A 19037-nucleotide genomic window follows, 5' to 3' on the forward strand; every position below is an offset into this window, starting at 1 on the left:
CAGAAATGTAATTCAGGCCAAGAAACTGTGAAACCTTTTGAATTATTATATTCAAAAGGGACTGAGTTATATCAGAAATAATTTATATCAATTGCTTTGGACAAAATGGGGGTGGATGGAAATAAACTGTTCTCCACTCTGTCCAAAGCAATTGCTGCCTCTATTTAATTCTCTTTATATCTTTGTGCATGTGCTGAGTTTATAAAGTAACTCCACTCTGCTTTGTTTTGTTTTTTTTTTTTTTGCAAATGTGTCATCAAGCTCATTTATCATTTTGTACTCTAAATTATTTAACCCTATAGCACCTTTTTTGCATACTTAAGCATGACTGAGTGTAGGTATATCAGGATTTACCTATGGTTGTCAGAGTTTGATCATGAGAATGAAGCCTGAGTGATTAGACAAAGCCAGCTGTAGGTAAATCCTCATATACCCCCACTCAGGAGTGGATTATTGGTATTATATATACAATTACATTATTTAAGAAAGAAATTGCTTTCCTTTATTAAATAGTATCTTTGCATAAGGGCGCTGAAGTATTCCTCCACATTTATCTTTCTTTACTGAAGTCCTGAGCATGTGCATGGGACTTGAGTCCCATGACTGCAGAGTACATCACTGCAGTGCAGGAGAAGTAATGGAGAAAATCTGCATTGCTGTTTTTTTTTTCTGTCAGCATTTTACGAGGCATAGCTCCGCAACAGAAGGAAAATCAGATATGTTTCTATTTCTTTAGTTTTGAAAACGTACCTGATTTTTCTTTTATTTTGCATTGTCCCTCAGCATATTCCAATAGAAAGTCCAGATGCCCAATAGTATTTCACCATCTGGACTTTATTCTACTAGCATATGCTCGATTTACAATGAGCACTCTGATTTGGCTGTCTAATCAGCATGCTTGTTTTTCAGTACAAATGAGCTGTTGTATAATTCCAGATCTAATGATGTCAATTTTCATTCATTCATTCCTCAACTCTTGGGTTGGATCCAACTTGGCCGCTTTTACCATCTCATGGACCACTGAAAGCTCTCGAGCTCCTCCCTTTTCCATAATGTTCTAGCCCCTAACATACTCAGATCTTGTTTGCCACCTTGGAGTTCAGATGTGGTCACTGTTGTAGCTCTTGAGTGCTTAATCTTTTGGGGTTTTGCTTTGGTCAGTAAGTTAATAATTTTCTTTTTACATTTTTGATATTTTATAAATTCCTTTCTACTGCTTCTTATAGCATTTCCTCCATTTTTCCCTTTTAAGTACGTGTGTACTTTTATGTGATCTCCCATTGCTGGCAAATTCTTTTAATACCTTTGGGTTATTTCCTTTTTCTTACCATTGTTGGTATAAATTTATTCTTTTCTTTTATCTAGTTTAAAAAAATCTTTATCTGCTTTTTTTCCCCTTCTTGCTATCACTTCTTGGCTTTCTGGCTAAAATAAGTGTAGTAGTTTTTCTACTTTTTCATAATGTCAGAGAAACTAGCAGACTTTAAACAATGTATGGCCTATGGACAAAAAATTCCACTCTTAGATGCACATTCAGAATATGTACATTGTTTGGGCTTATCACATTTAAACACTAGCTGTGGCATTTGTAAGGTTTTTAACCCTAGGGACATCATAAACCGTAAAGACAAATTAATACACAGGGGCTTGCTGCCCTCTAAATCTTCTGAATCATCAGCATCTTCTGGGAATCATCCCCCTAAAAAAATTGGAGAAGAGAGATCCTAGAAAACACTCTTTAGAGCCTACCACCTCATTGGCTCTGGGTTCAGAACCTTCAACAAAAATGGCTAAATTTTTAGATCTGAAGATTCAAAAAGAAAAGTCACCTCAGATCCAATCTCCCCTCTTGGATCCAGAGGTAACTCCAAGGCTGCCATCTTCCTTCTTGGAGCATCCACCGAGACATCACCATTCAAGAACTTCATCTACAGCATCTTTGACTCGTTCTTTAAAAAGTTTGACTGAAGCAGACATTGACAGGATGATGAGGAAGTTCCTGTCAATGCAGATACAAATAGGGGTTCTCCTGGCTCCATCCCCAGTGTGTCCGGAGACCTTAGTAAGCACAACCCCCATTGCTAGCTCCTTCTCTGATCTGACCTATGGCTTCTATGTTCCCAGATCAAAAGTTTCTGGAGTCATTCACATTGGATCCAAAGATATAGGTATCTTCAACTCTAGTGGCGGCTATGAGTGGACCAGATCCATAGCATCGGTGCCATGTGCGAGGTGTTGGATTAGACTCTGAAGTTGTCAGAGCCATCTCTTACCCTCAAAGCCAAGGCATTAGACAGCTTGGTTCTGACTCCCTCTTCAACTGTTCTACCTTTGGGGAGGCATGTTCTTTCAGAGCTGTTGGTTTCCTTCTCTTCAGGGAATTCAGCATTCAAGGTAGTAGAAAGAGCATGCTCTATCCATAGAACTTGAGTGTCTCCACCTTCTTCTGCTCTGACCACCCTAGCCTGTTTGTGTCTTTGTCTTGACCGTCCCTCATCTGTACGACAGGGACAGCTAGCTCAAGTCAGCCATCGGGATACCCATCAGGGTATATTGATTTCTTCTGACACTTCTCCGGAACATCCCACCAAAGACATTCCTAGGAAGAGAAAGTGCAAAAGGAGGCACTTAGACTCTCCGCAAGAGTCAGTCACTGAAGATACCGACTTTGATGAAGGGGAAGAGTCCCCAAGATCACCAACCAATGACGTCTCATTTGGAGACATTCTATAACTCCTATTGTAAAGGGTCGTCATTCTCCTATCAACCCTTCTCAAGAGGAGTCAGTATTCCTTGAGGGTTTTGCTGCTGGCCCATCTACCCCTTGAGTGACTCTGCCTGCTGATGAGCTTATTGATTTGGTCTCTCAGGCATGAAAGGTGCCTGATACTGTTGAACCAATACCCAAGAGACTGGATAAGATCCTGGCATCAACTAAAGACAGAATCCATTGAAGCAAAGGAGTACCAGTTGATGCCATGGTCATAGTGGCATCCACCAAGAAGGAACTTGCAGAACAGAGTTCCTCCGTCCACCCGCCAACAGGAATTCTAGGGCAATGGACAGATTTGGGAAGCATGTTTATGCTTCATTGACATTTCCCATTTGATCACTGAATTACCTGACACATTTCACAAAACTCCAGAGGGATTTGATTAAAGAACTTAACAATTCTCTCTCTGGGACCATATCCTGTGAGGCTGAAGGCACTATTACCTCACAGTTAGCTACCCTTTGGTACATTTCCAATTCATCTGTGAGGCTTATCTCTCATGCAACAGAAGGTACCTCATGGGTGGTGGGTTCAAGTATTTCCATCATGAGGCATGCCTGGATGCACATGTATGACTTTGCAGAACCCTTCAGAGCTTCCTCCGTCAATGGTCCCTTTAATAGAAGTTCCCTATTTGGCCCTAAAGTAAAAGACACACTCTCCAGGTGTCAGTAGGAAGGAAAAACCCTGTCTGCTGTGGGTGTATGTTTTTCGACCCTTCAATGAATCTTTTCAATGAGGAGGTTGAAAGATGTGGTTCAGGAAATCACAGGGTCCCTTCCAAGATCCACATGGAGATAGTTCTCCCAGAGGCAGAGGGAGAAACTGTAATGAAAGATGCCACCTCACGGCAAAGTGGGTCTGCAGAATCATGGATCGAGAGATTCTTTCTCTGACAGATTCTACCATCAGTCCTGAAAGGAGCCCTGACTGTCCTTCTCTGGAGGTGGTCATGGGTCATTTATCCCTACACCAGAGAGCCTGGTAAAAAATACAAAAGATACATGGGTGCAGAGGATAATATCCAGAGGTTATATCATACAATTTTCCCTTCCACCTCCTCTGGTTTCAAAGAAAATCCTCAATGTTCCACCTAGTCAGAGGGAGGCAGCAGCACCAGAAGTAAACAAGCTGCTAAAAAAAGTTACCCAAGAGGTCCTCCAGACCAGAAAGAGTCAGGAGCTTATTCAAGACTCTTTTTTGTGCCAAAGAAAACAGGGGACTGGAGACCAGTTATGGATCTCAGCAATATGAATCAGTCAGTTCAGTACATGAAGTTATGGATGGTCATGGTTCAGTCCAGTCTGCCTTTTTTTTGCAAAAAGATGACTGAATGTGCTCAATAGAGCTTCAGGATGCATGCTATCATATCAAAATGAACAGATGCTCCAGGAGATATCTGCACCTCTGGCTGGGGGCCAGTCATTACTAATTCAGAGTTGTGCCCTTTGGTCTTACCACAACCCCCAGAGTGTTCACCAAGTGTATGGCAGTAGTGACAGCTCACTTGAGGCTGTAAGGATTCTGAGTGTTTACGTATCTAGATGACTGGCTCATCACCGCTCCAACCAGACATCAACTTATACAAGCCTGAAATTACATATTCAAAATTTGCTTCCATCTGGGTATTTCAATCAATTGCAACAAATCTCATATGGAACCAACTCAGACATTAGAATTCATTGGTGCTTCTTTCAACACTATCACACAAACAGCATCTCTTCCTTTGACCAGAGTTCAGACTATTCAATTCCAGACCAGGAAAACCATCCAAAACTCCTCACTTTCAGCTCAATTAATCCTTATAATTTTAGGTCAGTGGCAATCATTCTAGTACTGTTATCAAGGTATCATATGAGAATACTACAATGGACCTTAGATACTCAATGGTCCATTTTTTACCACCCTTTATCCAGTCAAATAGAGATAACTCAAACTTGGATGAAATATCTCCCATGGTGGATACAATCAAACCAAGTGCAACAAGGTTGTCCCTTTGTTCTTCTCCAACCCAAGGCCATAGTGACCATGGATGCCTCCCAGATTGGGGGGGGGACACTTTCTGGGAAGCACAGTCAAACAAGGTCACCTGAAGGGGCCAACATGTGTATCAATGTCCTGGAAATGAGAGCTGTCCTACTAGTGTTGTAGGCCTCCAAAGACACTTTCCCCACCACCAGGACTATTGCGATTCAGATGGACAACATGCCAGTGGTCTGGTATATCAACAAACAAAGGGGAACCAAATATTACCCCCTGTGTTGAGAAGCTCTAAGAGTGTAGCAATGGGTGGTTGCATCCAATCGATTTCTGATAGCAATGCACATTCTGGGGAAGTCCAATGTGATTGAAGACAAGTCAATCAGGTCTATTCTAATGCCTCATGAGTGGTCTCTCAACATGAAAGTGGCAGAAAAAAATTTCCATTGATGGGGTCAACCATGCTGCAACCTTTTTCCATCCCCTCTCAACAAGTGCAGCAGGTTCCATCTGCTGGGGGAGTCATCAAGAGATGCTGTACTTCACGAATTGCCTGCCAGTCTCCTTTACGCATATCCCTGAAATCCCTTATCCCCAAGTTTCTTCTCAAAGCATCCCATTTGAAGAGCAGAGTAATATTCATTGCCCCTTATTGGTCTTGTCAGATTTGGTTTCCCTTTCTTTGGCCTTATCTTCTTCTTCCCCCTTGGATCCTGGATTCAGTTCCAGACCTTCTGTCTCACCTGACAAACTCCATTCATCCAGACATTCCAGGTTAAAACTGACCACATGTTTTCTCCACTTCCATTGATTGCTAGACCGCCCAGGTTCTACTCTCTACTCTTCAGTCTGTTATATTCTTTTATCATCGCATACAAAAGTAAATGGAAAACATTTGTTTTTTGGGCACAACAGAATCAGTTAGATCCCTTTTCTGTTCAGTGTCTCTAAAGTTCTTGAATTTCTAGCATCAAGGAGCTAGCTCTTCTACCATTAAAGTGCAGTTAGCTGCCATCTCCAACTTTCATGTTGACTAGATAATTCACCTCTATCATCTTTCAAACTTTATCAAGCCTTTCTAAGAGGAACACTTCATCTAAGACCTCATATTAAAGACCCTGCTCCTCCTTGGGATTTAAATGAAACATGCCGAGGTGGTACGGCGGTAGCGTTGTTACCTCAAAGCAAGAGGTTCTCCCGTTCGATTCTTGGCTTGACTTGGGAGTGCCTTCTGTGTGGAGTCTGCATGTCCTCCCTGCGGTTGGGTAGCGTTCGAAAGACATACGTGCGTAAATCGGCGTGCCTTCATTGAAGGTTGGGCATCAAGCTGGCACCTTGGCATTTCGTAAAAATCTACTGCCAATCATTAGCGGACCGGAGTTCTGCTGTGGTGACCCCTTACCGGGAAAAAGCCGAAAGACAAACAACAACATTGTATGGTCTAACACAATCCCCATTTGAGCCTTCAGCTAAGACTGAGCTAAAATATTTATTTTTGAAATCTATACGTTTAGTAGCAATTACCTCGGCCAGAAGGGTTTCTGAATTGCAGGGCTTGTCTTCTAAGCCACCTTACTTGATTTTTCATAAAGGCAGAGTATCCTTAAGAACCAACCCTTGCTTTCTTCCTCAGGTGGTGTCAGAATTTAATATGAATCAAACTATCAGCTTATCAGTCTTCTTTCCAAATGTTTCAAATAAGGGAGAATATATGTTACACCTATTGGACATTCACAGACAAATATGTTTTTACTTATATAGAACAAAAGATTAAAAAAACTGTTTGTACCCTTTTCAGATTCAAAATTGGGCAAATCAGTTTCTAAAGTAACATTAGCTAAAATGGTTGATTGATTTGTATTTCCTTTATTTATAATAAATTGGGCATATTCTTACCTAAACCAGCATGAGCACATTCCACAAGATCTATGGCTACTTCTTCATTTTTTTTTCTAGAGCTTCTCTAGATGATATTTGTGCACCTGCAACTTGGGACAATTCTTGTACGTGTATTACTCATTACAAATTAGATCTGGTCTTTAGGGACAGAGTAGATTTTAGTTCAACAGTACTCAGGAATATTCTTGCTTAGAATCCTCCCGGGATTTAGGTAGCTGGGGACTCTGTCCCAAGAGTTGAAGAATGAATGAAAATTGACAACATCAGATAAAGAAGTTACATCCTCATCATAATGTTCCATCTGTGTTGTCCAGTTTCATTCTTCCTCAACTATCCACCCACTGACCCTCCTCCTAGTTAATCTCTTGAATGCATCAAAGATGCTGAAGGAACCTTGTTCCTTTCTTTGAGTCTCAGCTTTTGCTGGTTATATTCATATTTTTATTCTTTGTATTCCTTTGCAATGAAAATGGACAACACAGATGGACCATTATGGTGAGTACATAACTTCTTTTTAACACCCATAGCTCTTTATGGTGTCCAGACCTTTCTTGGGTCTGACTTTTTAACAAAATTACTTACCAGCTTTCAATAGAATTAGAAAGGAGAAGGATTTATTAATAAAATGCCACTAAGACTGTTAATTTAGAATGTCCTACAGTAGAAAAGACTTGATTATCTTATGCTTTATAAGTTGATTTTTTCAGAAAATATTCTGGAATACAAGGATGTATGCAGGCTATAAAGAGGTGCAACATTCCACACCACATAGGTGTTAATGAGCTAAACATTTTTTTTTTCTAAACTGATAACCTAATTCTATAACTTTCTGTTTTACCTTTATGGCACTCCTGGCATTGTTCTCTGCATAAATGATATGCATCAGTGCCAGGAAAATAAACTAAATACTGTTAGTGCTTGTACTGTAGCCAGGAAAGGTTCTTGCTGCACATAAAATAACATGAATATCATACTGAAACTTCTCAGAAATGACATTGTTAGGGTTATGTTTTTCACATATTTGTCTTGATTTATACAATGAATACTTCCAAAAACTTTAACTGTGTAACTGTAATTAGTCTTGTTTGCAAACATAAGAACTGTTTTCTTTCTAAGAGGTTCAGAGCTGCATTATGCTTGATGTTGAACACAGCTATTGGCAATGCTGCTCGTGATATGACCATAACCCTTACATATATTCTATTTTTATCAGATGAGCCTGCTGTTGTGTATTCTGTGCTTCTAACTAGACCTATATTTTATACCATTTTAAATATTAGACATTGCATTAAGACATGGTTTTAATCTATTTCCTATCTGCAGTGAACAGAGTGCTACAGTTATAGGTTCAAGGTACTAGGCTATCAGCCCTGGGGCCTATATAAGCCTAGCCAAAAAAGTTCCCTAGCTTTCTATATACTACAAATTCAGGAAAGGACAATTTTTCTGATATAAGAAATGTGTTTTGCTAAGTTTTGTAAAATACCTTTCAGCACTGTTAAGCTGTAGTCTCATGCTAAAATGTAGAACTCTGAAGCATTTTCACAGTTTTGAACTTTTTGTTTGCAAACATAAGAATTGTTTTCTTTCTAAGAGGTTCAGAGCTGCATTATGCTTGATGTTGAACACAGCTATTGGCAATGCTGCTCGTGATATGACCATAACCCTTACATATATTCTATTTTTATCAGATGAGCCTGCTGTTGTGTATTCTGTGCTTCTAACTATACCTATATTTTATACCATTTCAAATATTAGACATTGCATTATGACATGGTTTTAATCTATTTCCTATCTGCAGTGAAAAGAGTGCTACAGTTATAGGTTCATATGTAGGTACTAGGCTATCAGCCCTGGGGCCTATATAAGCCTAGCCAAAAAAGTTCCCTAGCTTTCTATAAGGAAAGGACAATTTTTCTGATATAAGAAATGTGTTTAGCTAAGTTTTGTAAAATACCTTTCAGCACTGTTAAGCTGTAGTCTCATGCTAAAATGTAGAACTCTGAAGCATTTTCACAGCTTTGAACTTTTATCCTGTATGTTGAGTTGTGTTTTATAGCTTTAAATCTGTAAAATACTTTGTATTCTTACACATTTTATTGTAACTGGCAGTACATGCAGCAGATCAAGCTCTAGGCAAAGAATTATGATAATTGGTCTGTGATCACAGTATGCTTATTATGTGTTATTCACCTCTTGAGCTTTATTGTGCTTTTCAGGTAAATTTCTTGACAAGCTGGTTATGATTGGAGACCTGATTTTAATCCTTTGTGTTGAACACCACAATTTTATCTTGAAGGGTCTTATGCAGATACACTGAAATCATTGTCACTTTACTCTGTGTCATACAGACTGCTCAGAGGCGACCTGTGCCTTACATGTATAGTAGTCTCTGACTCAGCTTTAATGGAAATGCTGGACATTTGCAAGTTAAATGGCACATGGGTCACTCACTCAACAGACCTTAACTTGGTATGTGACATCAACAGAATTTGCTGGAGAGACAGATTTGTCTCACAGATGTTGTGCCACCTTTGGAGCAAGCTTCCTGTCCATAGGTTCGTAGGTGTGTACTAGGCTAATGACCCTGGAGCCTTTACAAGCCTAGCCCATAGAAGTGCCCTGGCATCGTGCTGCCTGATGTTAGTTCCCAGTGCCTCTATCAAGTAGAGCCACTGGAGTGATCCCCAGGGTGAACTTTCAATTACCCATCCATTCACCAAGATTCCTCTTGAAGAGGGACAGTGAGGTGCTCTGTTTGACATGTATGGGAAATCTATTCCAGAGCATGGGCAGTCTCTGTGTGAGCAACCTGTCCCTCCAGCATGTTCTGTTGATTGTGGTAATGAGGTTGAGGTCTTTGGAGCATGTAGTGTGGAGGGATTGGGATTTCTTTAGATGTAGCATTTCTAACAAAGCTGGGTCAGCCATGGCTTTGTAAGTCAAGCAAAGATCGCCTCTAAGTTGGCGATATGAGACAAAGAATAGCTGGAGTCTTTTGAGTCTGTCCGTATAGGACATGTGTTTAATGCCTAGGATCTTCTTCATGAGGTACTTCTGTGGCCTCTCCAGCTGTTGAAGTTGTCCAGTGAGGTACATGCCAAATGGGGTTATTATACTCAATGATTGGTCTAATGAGGGAAGAGTAGAGAGAGACAATGACCTCTTTCTACCTGGATGCAAAACCCTTGGTAATGAGATGTGCCACACAAAAGGACTTTCTGACCACAGTGGAAATGTGGTGGTCAAAGGAGAGGTTGCTGTCAACCTATGTACCCAGATCTCTTATAACACCTTCAGTGTTTAGTGGGCTCCCATCAATGTGGTAATTGGTGGGAACTGAGTTTTTACCAAAGGGGATGATAACACATTTTTTGGCATTAAGCTTAAGGCCATGGTTTCAACACCAGTCATTGGTCACAGTGAGGCTTTTCTGTAGGATGTCTGCATCACCTGGGGTGTTAATAATGGCTCCCAGCTTGCAGTTGTCTGCAAACTTGGTCAGCCAGAGTCCCTTTGTGTTGGCCTGGACTTCTGAGCAGTAGATGCCAAACAGGAGAGGGTCCAGGACCGATCCCTGTGGGACTCTACTTGTGACTGGTAGGCAGTCTGACTTGAAGTCTACTACTTTCACACTGTGTGTTCTATCTGTAAACCAATTTGCAACCCAACTAGTGATATAGGGGTTGATGTCTAGTGTGGTGAGTTTATCAATAATTCCCGAGTGAGGAATGGTATCAAAGGCCTTGGCCAGATCGAAGTAGACTGTATGCACTGCCTTATCTTCAACCACAGCCCTGGTGACTGACTCAAAGAAGTCAACCAGGTTGCGCAGGCATGATCTTTCTTTCACAAAGCCAAATTGCTTGGGGTCTAGAGTTTGGAGATTTCCTATATCTTTGTTAATCAGTTCAATGATGATGCGCTCCATAGCTTTACATATCAGACTCTTCAGGCTAATGGGGTGATAATTCCCATGGTCTGTAGTTGCTCCCCCTTTATGGAGAGGGACGACTGTAGCAGTGCACCATTCTGTAGGGACAACACCTGAGGTGAGGCTTTGAGCGAACATGGCACACAGATGTGGTGCCAGTTCACTTTGTAGTTCATGTAGAACACAGCCAGGGATATTATCAGATCCCATGGAAGCTGTATTCTTGGCCTTGGACAATGCAGCTTTAACCTGTGCTGCAGTAATGCCGGGTCTGGCATTCTTCCGGTATTGTGATTGGTCCTTTAGAGGGGGACAGAGGGGTAAAGTTGGCACTGAATCTGTTGGCAATATCTGTTGGCTAAGTATAGGTGGTACCATTGTGCAGTAACTCAGAGCAAATCTGGGTATTGCCGTGGAGGTTCTTGATATAACTATAGAAGGCTTTGTGATTGTTTTCAGTGTCTACCGCAATTCTGCCTTCATATCTGGCTTTAGGGGATTTGATGAGGGATCTCAACTTTTTATTGAGGCTAATAAGAGAGTTTTTCCAGTCTTGGGACTTCACCTTTTTCTGCAACAGTTCCTTCCTTCTGTTGTAGAGTTTATTAATGGTGGGGGACCACCAGATTAGCTTCCTTTTTTTGGAAGCGAGTGTCTTGGTTCTGTTGGGTATGGCAAGTTCCATGGATCTATTTACATGCTCGTACAGTGCATTGGTGTATGATTCAGCAGTCATGCAGCTATTTTCCATTGGCGTGGGTGCCATGAAGTTAGCCATCTCTGTTTTTAGGAACCCAAAGTCAGCTTTGGAGAAGTTTTTCAAGGTGGTTACCTTTGAGGGGGAGGGTGAGATGTGGATTTCCATGGTGATTAGTTTATGGTCAGATCTGACCAGGGATGGATTAACTACTGGTGTAGAGCAATGGTCACCCATGTTAGTAATAACAAGGTCAAGGATGTTGCTTCCTCTAGTCGGGGTCAGAATGAGCTGGTCCAGGGCATTGGAATTGATGAATTTCAGGAAGCGTTGGGCCAGTGTATTGGTGCTTGAGTAGTTTTCCCAGTTGATGCAGGGGTATTTGAAGTCTCCTGGTATGAGAGTGTTGGGTTGTACCCTGATAGATTCCAGGGTGCTTAGGAACATGGAGTGAGAGTCTAGGGACATGGTTGGGGACCTATAACAGGCTATGACCTGGATCACCATCTTACCCAATGTTATGTTAACAAAGCCCCTCATTGGCCTTATTTAAGCGTAATTTGGATGACTGGATGGTAACCGGAAATTCACCCTGGGAGTTTCACCTGTGTCCCTCTTGGACAGGGGCAATAGGTGCTAATTTTAGTGTCTGCTTGAACCAAACACCCTTGGGAACATGGGTTGAACTTGGCTAGGCTTGTAATGGCCCTGGGGCTTTTAGTCTAGTAACCTCCTATGATCCTATGTGCTCATGTGCAGGCTGATTGCCTCCCATTGGAAGTTGTTGATGTGGCTCATTTTGCTCTTTTCCCACTCCCATACTCACCCCTCAGTAGTCACTTATATAGCTACCTAAACTCCTTCCATCAGTACACATCAACCTTTTACACTATTACTTTCTTAATCAGGAACAAACAGAGTAATTTAAAACTACAAAGTATAATAAAGTAAATTGGATAACAATTCTGTTATTACTTAGAAACATTAACCATATTACTAAATTCTAAAGTAACTTGCTGCATATTCACAAAGTGCAAAGGCAACATTAAGAACTGAATAACAGTATCTCACCTTAGCACAAGCAAGAGCCACTAACAATATAGTTAAATAGGAAATTTATCGTACTGTCAACAATACCCATAAAAAAGACTTTATTAATTTCATATATGAGAACTAATAAACAACATCTATATGCCATGCACCCATATATTTTTCTTGCCACCATTTAATCACCAATAACATTTTATTAAGTCCCTCAAAATGAAACAGTCTCTTACTCCTATTACTCTTTATCATGGGTTAGTCTTCTCACAGTTCACATACATCAACAAACACAATTAATCCATAGCACTTTAACTACATTATCTCCTCTGCTACCACTTAATCACGTCAGTTCCACATCATCTTTGATAACCCGAGGAATAAGCCCTTAAAAACTGCAATATGGACCACATAGAAGATACTGTACACAGGAATTAAGAGTCCTCTCCAATCCAAAACTTACATTACTTCCACTTCCCCAAAAATGTATTTTGGTATTATGCCTAACAACACTACTATTAATAACCTCAGGAGGCATATAGCTTTACTGATGACCACAAGCCAACACAACTACCTTTGCCACTTCAGCCTCATCTACAGCATGTAACATTAGTACTATCATAAACTATCTGCACCCCAACACTTCATACCACACCCTCAAACAATATCAGTAAAATGACAGTAACCTTCATGAAACTCAGCAGCATTATCAGCAATCCAAGCACTCTTGAGTTAAGAATGCTGCATTACAGACTCTGTACTTGAAATTACCGAGATATGCCTTAAACGTGAAATCTGTACATCTCATTAGATTAGGCAAAATTAACACATTTTTGTTAAAGACCAGGACAGCAGCACATAAGAGAAAGAGTAATTTTAGCTAATACACAAAACTATACTTTTTAGGGTGCTCTGCTTAAGAGAAGCGATACACAGCTGTGCACTGACCCAGACTGTTTAGTAATCAAAATCACTGTAAGTAGCACTCTGAAATTCTACATTGTAATATATATTGCCCTACCTGCATCACTGTGGCTAATTTACAATTATGTAACTACAGTTGACACTACTATCCCACATTCAGTTCTTTTATCCCCCTTACAATATTCAGTACTTCAACTACAGTTGTTTTTGATTCTGATTTACTTTTTCTAGTAACTGTTCTTTAATCAGCCAGCAGTATTACATTTAGTAAGGCCTTACAATTTCTAGGCAATTCAAAGCCAATGTAACAGCTCAAAAGAATAATTTCCCTAATAACAGCAATTTCCTCCACCAACATTTCTAGCAAAACACTTTGTAAAAAATTATTAAAATCTACCAACACATTACAGTCACATTACATATGTTCCTAATATCCCCTGTCTTCCCATCACAACTCTAGCATTGACTATCAACTTGTGGAAAATTTTTCTGACATCCGCTTGGGGTATAAAAATATCTGTGCAAACACTTCCAGTCAGAAATCCTAAGCCTTCTGGACTTTGTTGCATGCTTGGGATCCATATAGATTTCTGTCCATGTTCCTTGGTAAACTGCCTTTAAAGTCTGTCTTACCGTTTTTTTCTAATCCCCCATGATTAATCCGTACAGTTATCATGCAGTATTTTATATGCCATTCTAATTATCCATTTGTAACAGCTGCTTCTGTTTTTAGACTCAGCTAAGTATTCTGCTATTTCAGGAATTTCCCTTAGTACTCCCCTGCCTTTTACTCTTTGCCTGTATTCCATTATCAGTCTCTGGTATGGAAGGCAGTCTTTAACCAGTAGCCCAAATATCTGCTTGGCCTCATCCCACTTAATTAACTTTTCCTCCCTAGTTATTTCCTCCCAATAAATTGGTTCCTTTGCTAATTTTCTCCAGTAACTGCCAGTCCTTTCTTGCCTACCTTCTATACCCTTGCTTGCGGTCATCCCTATTGGTAAAATCTCCTTTGTTCATTCCTGTGTTTGCTTTGTTCATACAATGCTTTGTTACTTTATAAATATAATACTCAGAATGGTTGTTGTTCTCCTTAAGAGCCTGCACCCAAAATCCTACTATCTCTTTATTTCTCAGAATTCCTCCATTTCATTATCATCCCTTTCCACTTTGATTTATAAACTTTTGCTTGTGTTGTGTATATGAGCCTTAACTACGTAGCTCTAAAGTATGCCTTCAACTCAAGTAATCCTAAACCAACTTGTTCTAAGGGGAGCTTTATCTAATCCCACTATGAACACCACTGTCTTATATGGCAAATAAAAGGTTGACTATTACTGCTACAGTAACAGTGAAACTTAACACTTTTACTTTTAAAATTCTCTTTAGTGGACACTTCCCTTGCCAATCTGCAATACTGCATATCAGAAGCATGATATACTCAATCAGAGCCACTGCTAATAGTGACCGAGTACTGGTTTATTCACAATTTGGGGAATCACTTGGAGAAAAATTATTTTCAAATATTTAAACTTATTGGAAACACTCACCATCTAACCCAATACCATATTCATGGGCAACTTTAATTACCCCACTATTAACTGGGAATCATATATAATACCAAATGTACAGGCACAGAGATTTCTGGATTTTGTAAACACAAACTCCCTGGACCAGATTGTCAATACACCAACCAGGGGTGCAACCATACTGAGTCTGGTCCTTACTAATATAGGAGAATGCTGCACACCCCTTATTGTAATGTCTTCTCTGGTAAGATCAGACCACAAAGTGGTCTTCTTTAAAGTAAAAATAAATCCTGGAACCCCAGCTAACCCCAGAATATTCAGGAGCTACTCTAAGGCTAATTTCCTGGTATTAAGTGATAATCTGGCGCAATTTCCAACCCCATAAACCCTGAGAACACTGGTGCCTATACAGAACTGTTCACAGAAACCCAATAGAATCATGTTAAATAGCTGCACAGAGGCAGCTGCACCCACCAGAAAGAACTATAGAACTAACTCAAAAAACAAGCCACCCTGGTGAAATCACAACATCAAGAGGCTGTAAAACAGAAGGAAGAAAATCATGGCAAAAATTAGGAGGTGCAGCATCCAGCAGGATAAAACCACTCTCATCAAACTAAACAAACAACTCAGAGTTCAAATAAAGTCTACCAAAGAAAAACTTGAGGTAAATTTGGCTTGGGACAACCGTAAGGCCTTCTTTAGCTATGTTCTTAACCTCAAAGTCAGTACACAATTGTGTGCTGAGCTCATAGGTTCATAGGTGTTTACTAGGCTAATGACCACAACAGCTTATTTAAGCCTAGCCATGCATCCCAAATCTCTGAAAAGTCCTGATACCCTTGATAAATGTAAGCAGGGGCTTGGGAGATGAAACATTTAGAAGCTTGGGCCTGGGGGATAAACCATTTGCAGGTTGCCTGTGTCCATTAGAGACATAGGTTCCAAACCAGGGATGAATTTCCTGTTCCCCATCCAATTGTCCAGGTTGCACTTGAATTGGGTTAGGGAGGAACTCTGCTTCACATAGATGGGGATCCTGTTCCAGAGATGGGGCAATCTTTGAGAAACATACCTGTCTTTCCAGCAGGTCCTATTTATATCACAGGCAAGTTTTATGTCTTTAGAATGGGTAATTCTGGTGGTGTTTGTTGTCATTGTAAATGGAACCACCTATACTGAGCCAGAAGATACAGCAAACATACTGTCTGACAAATACAGCTCCAACTTTACCTCTTTCTCCTCCTTAACCTTCCCTTAGAAAATACCATCAAATATAACTTCCCCTGCAATCACTAGGGAACAGGTCCTCAATAGTATGTGTAAACCAAGAGCACTGCATCAATGGGCCCAAACAACATCAGAGGACTCCTCCTGAATAACATGAAACATGATCTATCTGGCCCTGTGGAATTACTATTTAACTATAACCTCCATACAGGCTTCATGCCTCATGAATGGAAAAACAGCAACAGTCATCCCTGTGCACAAAGGTGGGCTATCTACAAACCTGTTAACTACAGTCCCATAAATCTCACTAGTTTCATATGTAAAACCATGGAAAGAATTATTATGGAAATGATCAGTAATGCTGAAGGTAACCTTCAGACTATGGATCCAACCCAGTTCTGTTTCATCAAGGGCAGGTCATGAGTACTCAGCCTGGTGGACTTCTTTTGAGAAGGTCACCAAAACAATGGATAAGGGCAAAATGGTTCACGCTACCCACCTTGACCTGACCAAGGCATTTGATGCAATACCTCACTTGGGTATTGCTGACAAAATCAAGAGGTTAGGTACAAACCCTTATGCCACCCAATGGATAGCTAGTTGGCTCACAGACAGGACCCAGGAAATTAGAATTGGGGAGTCCACCTCAACAAAGAGGCCAGTTGCAAGCAGAGTCCCTCAGGCATCAGTCCTAGGACTGTTCCTTTTTGGTATTTACCAAAGTCAAGTCACGGCCAATGTCAATGGCCACTGGCTGAGTAAATCCGCAGATGATTGCAAATTAGGAACTCTCAGTGAATTGCACAAGGACACAAAGTTTCTCCAGGAAGGACTGACACAGACAAACAACTGGTGTCAGAGCCATAGACTAAAACTAAATGCTGATAAATGCATAATAGTATCCTTTGGGAAGTCATCCACCACTTGTAACTCTCATACTGACAATACATCCCTAAGAGTTGACCCAGTAGTCAGGGGCTTGGGGACACACATAGGCAGTAATCTAGCCTTTGGCCATCACGTGTCTACAGTATAGTGAGCAAATAATTATATGCTGTGCAACTTATAAACAAAGTTATGGCATCTAGGTCGAAGGAAATCATTGTTCCACTATATTAGGTCTGATGAATGCTGATCATTGAGTACAATGTCACCTTTGGTATGTACCTAACCATATCCAACAACTGGAACATCCAGAGAGGTCCCCTCAATAAAAGAATACAGGCATAAGTAACATGTCCTATGCAGGCCACTTCATGACCCTATCCCTGAATTCTGTCTCCTATAGGCTGTTGAGGGGAGATCTATGCCTGGCATACAATACATTGTCAGACCTCACTCTGATGGACCTCCTGCATAGCAGCAAAATAAAAAGCACCAGAATTACCGATAAAGACTTAAACCTTGCCTATGATATAAAGGGACATACTGGAGAGAAAAGTAAGTATTCCAGAGACTTCCCCATCCATGTTAAGCAGAGTTCCTACCTAACCCAATTAAAGAGTAACTTGGACAATTTGATTGGGAACAGGAAATTCAGCTCTGGTTTCACAACTGTGTCTCTAATGGACACAAGTAGCCTGTAAATGGTTCATCTCCCAAGACCCTGCTTGTAAATGTTTTACCTCCCAAGCCTTTGCTTACACTTATCAAGGCTATTGGACCTTGCCAGAGATTTGGGGTATGTGGCTAGGCTTAAAAAGGCCCTTGTGGTCGATAGCCTAGTAAACACCTATGAGCCTATGAGTCCTGTAGCATAGAATTAATTACCCGCAGACCTAAGAAACTTATTTGATTACATGACATATATGAAAAAAAAAGTTAAAACAGGCTAAATAAAAATACAAAGTAGCTGTTTTCTAGATATAGTTCCAAATTATTTAACCATGGAAATCATTATCATCTCTCTTACTGATAGTTTATTTTTGGTTTTCCATTTTCTGGTTATACACTAAAGGTAGCAATGCTTTCATGTCTTTAATATGTGTTATTTTTATCAGCCGCTCAACAGAAACATCTCTATATCATGGTTAAATTATCTTCCATGTATAAGACGTAGCATATTATTCAAGTAATTTTTCTACTGAAGCAACTCCATACATTCCCAAAATATATGGTCCCAAAAAACTCTTTCTGAACTGTCACATTTCCAGCATATGCCTGTTGTCTGCAGTAACATTTTTTTGAGTTTTGTGGGAGTATAGAGATATTTGTGCAAACACATCCACACACATATTCTAAATTTTCTCTGTTTAGTTGCAAATCTAGGATTAAGACATACTTCTCTCCTGCAAAACCGAGACCATACATAAGAAAGGTATAAAAGATGGTTATATATATTACAAATATTAAAATGAGAACTATTAGAAATCGAAACTAGAACCTGAAAAAATAATAGTATAATGTTTTATTTAGTATAGTCACTAATTATTCATATTAGCTTGAATAAAAAGCTGCAAGAAAGATATGAAATATAAAGGGTTAATTTCGAAATAGTATAAAATGCTGAACAAGTGTGCTGACAAAAAAGAGCTTAATTAGATATTGGCATCCATGTAAAGGGGTATGTTATTGAGAAACAAAGTCTGTAAAAATAACTGCGCAGATGGCAGCTAGAAAGACATCAGTGAAGTAAAGATATGTAACATCAAGCAGAATAAAGTTAGAACATCAAGTTTTAGATAGTGCTGGAACACCATGTTTCAGATAATGCAAGACTCAGTTTTCTTGGACCACTGAACTTGAAAAAGAATCAATGACAAATCATAAGTTAGAAGATCAAAGAAAAGTGTCATACAAAGAAAGATTGTAATACATCAGACTGAGAAAAAAATATCAGACTTTTGTTATAAATATGAGTGTGTATAAGCAAGCTTTGGGAATTTGCCATAGAGAGCTGACAGCATCTGTACTGCATGCTTGTAGTTCCAAAAGAAAAATGTAATAGTAAACTCGTACTAACTGAAGTAGTTTGGCTCTGTGTATTTATTGTACTTAGTACAATACAGTATTAAAGTAGTCGGTCATACT

Source organism: Protopterus annectens, chromosome 14.part0 (genome assembly GCF_019279795.1).
Source record: "Protopterus annectens isolate FY-2018-M chromosome 14.part0, PAN1.0, whole genome shotgun sequence".
Taxonomy (NCBI): Eukaryota; Metazoa; Chordata; order Ceratodontiformes; family Protopteridae; genus Protopterus; species Protopterus annectens.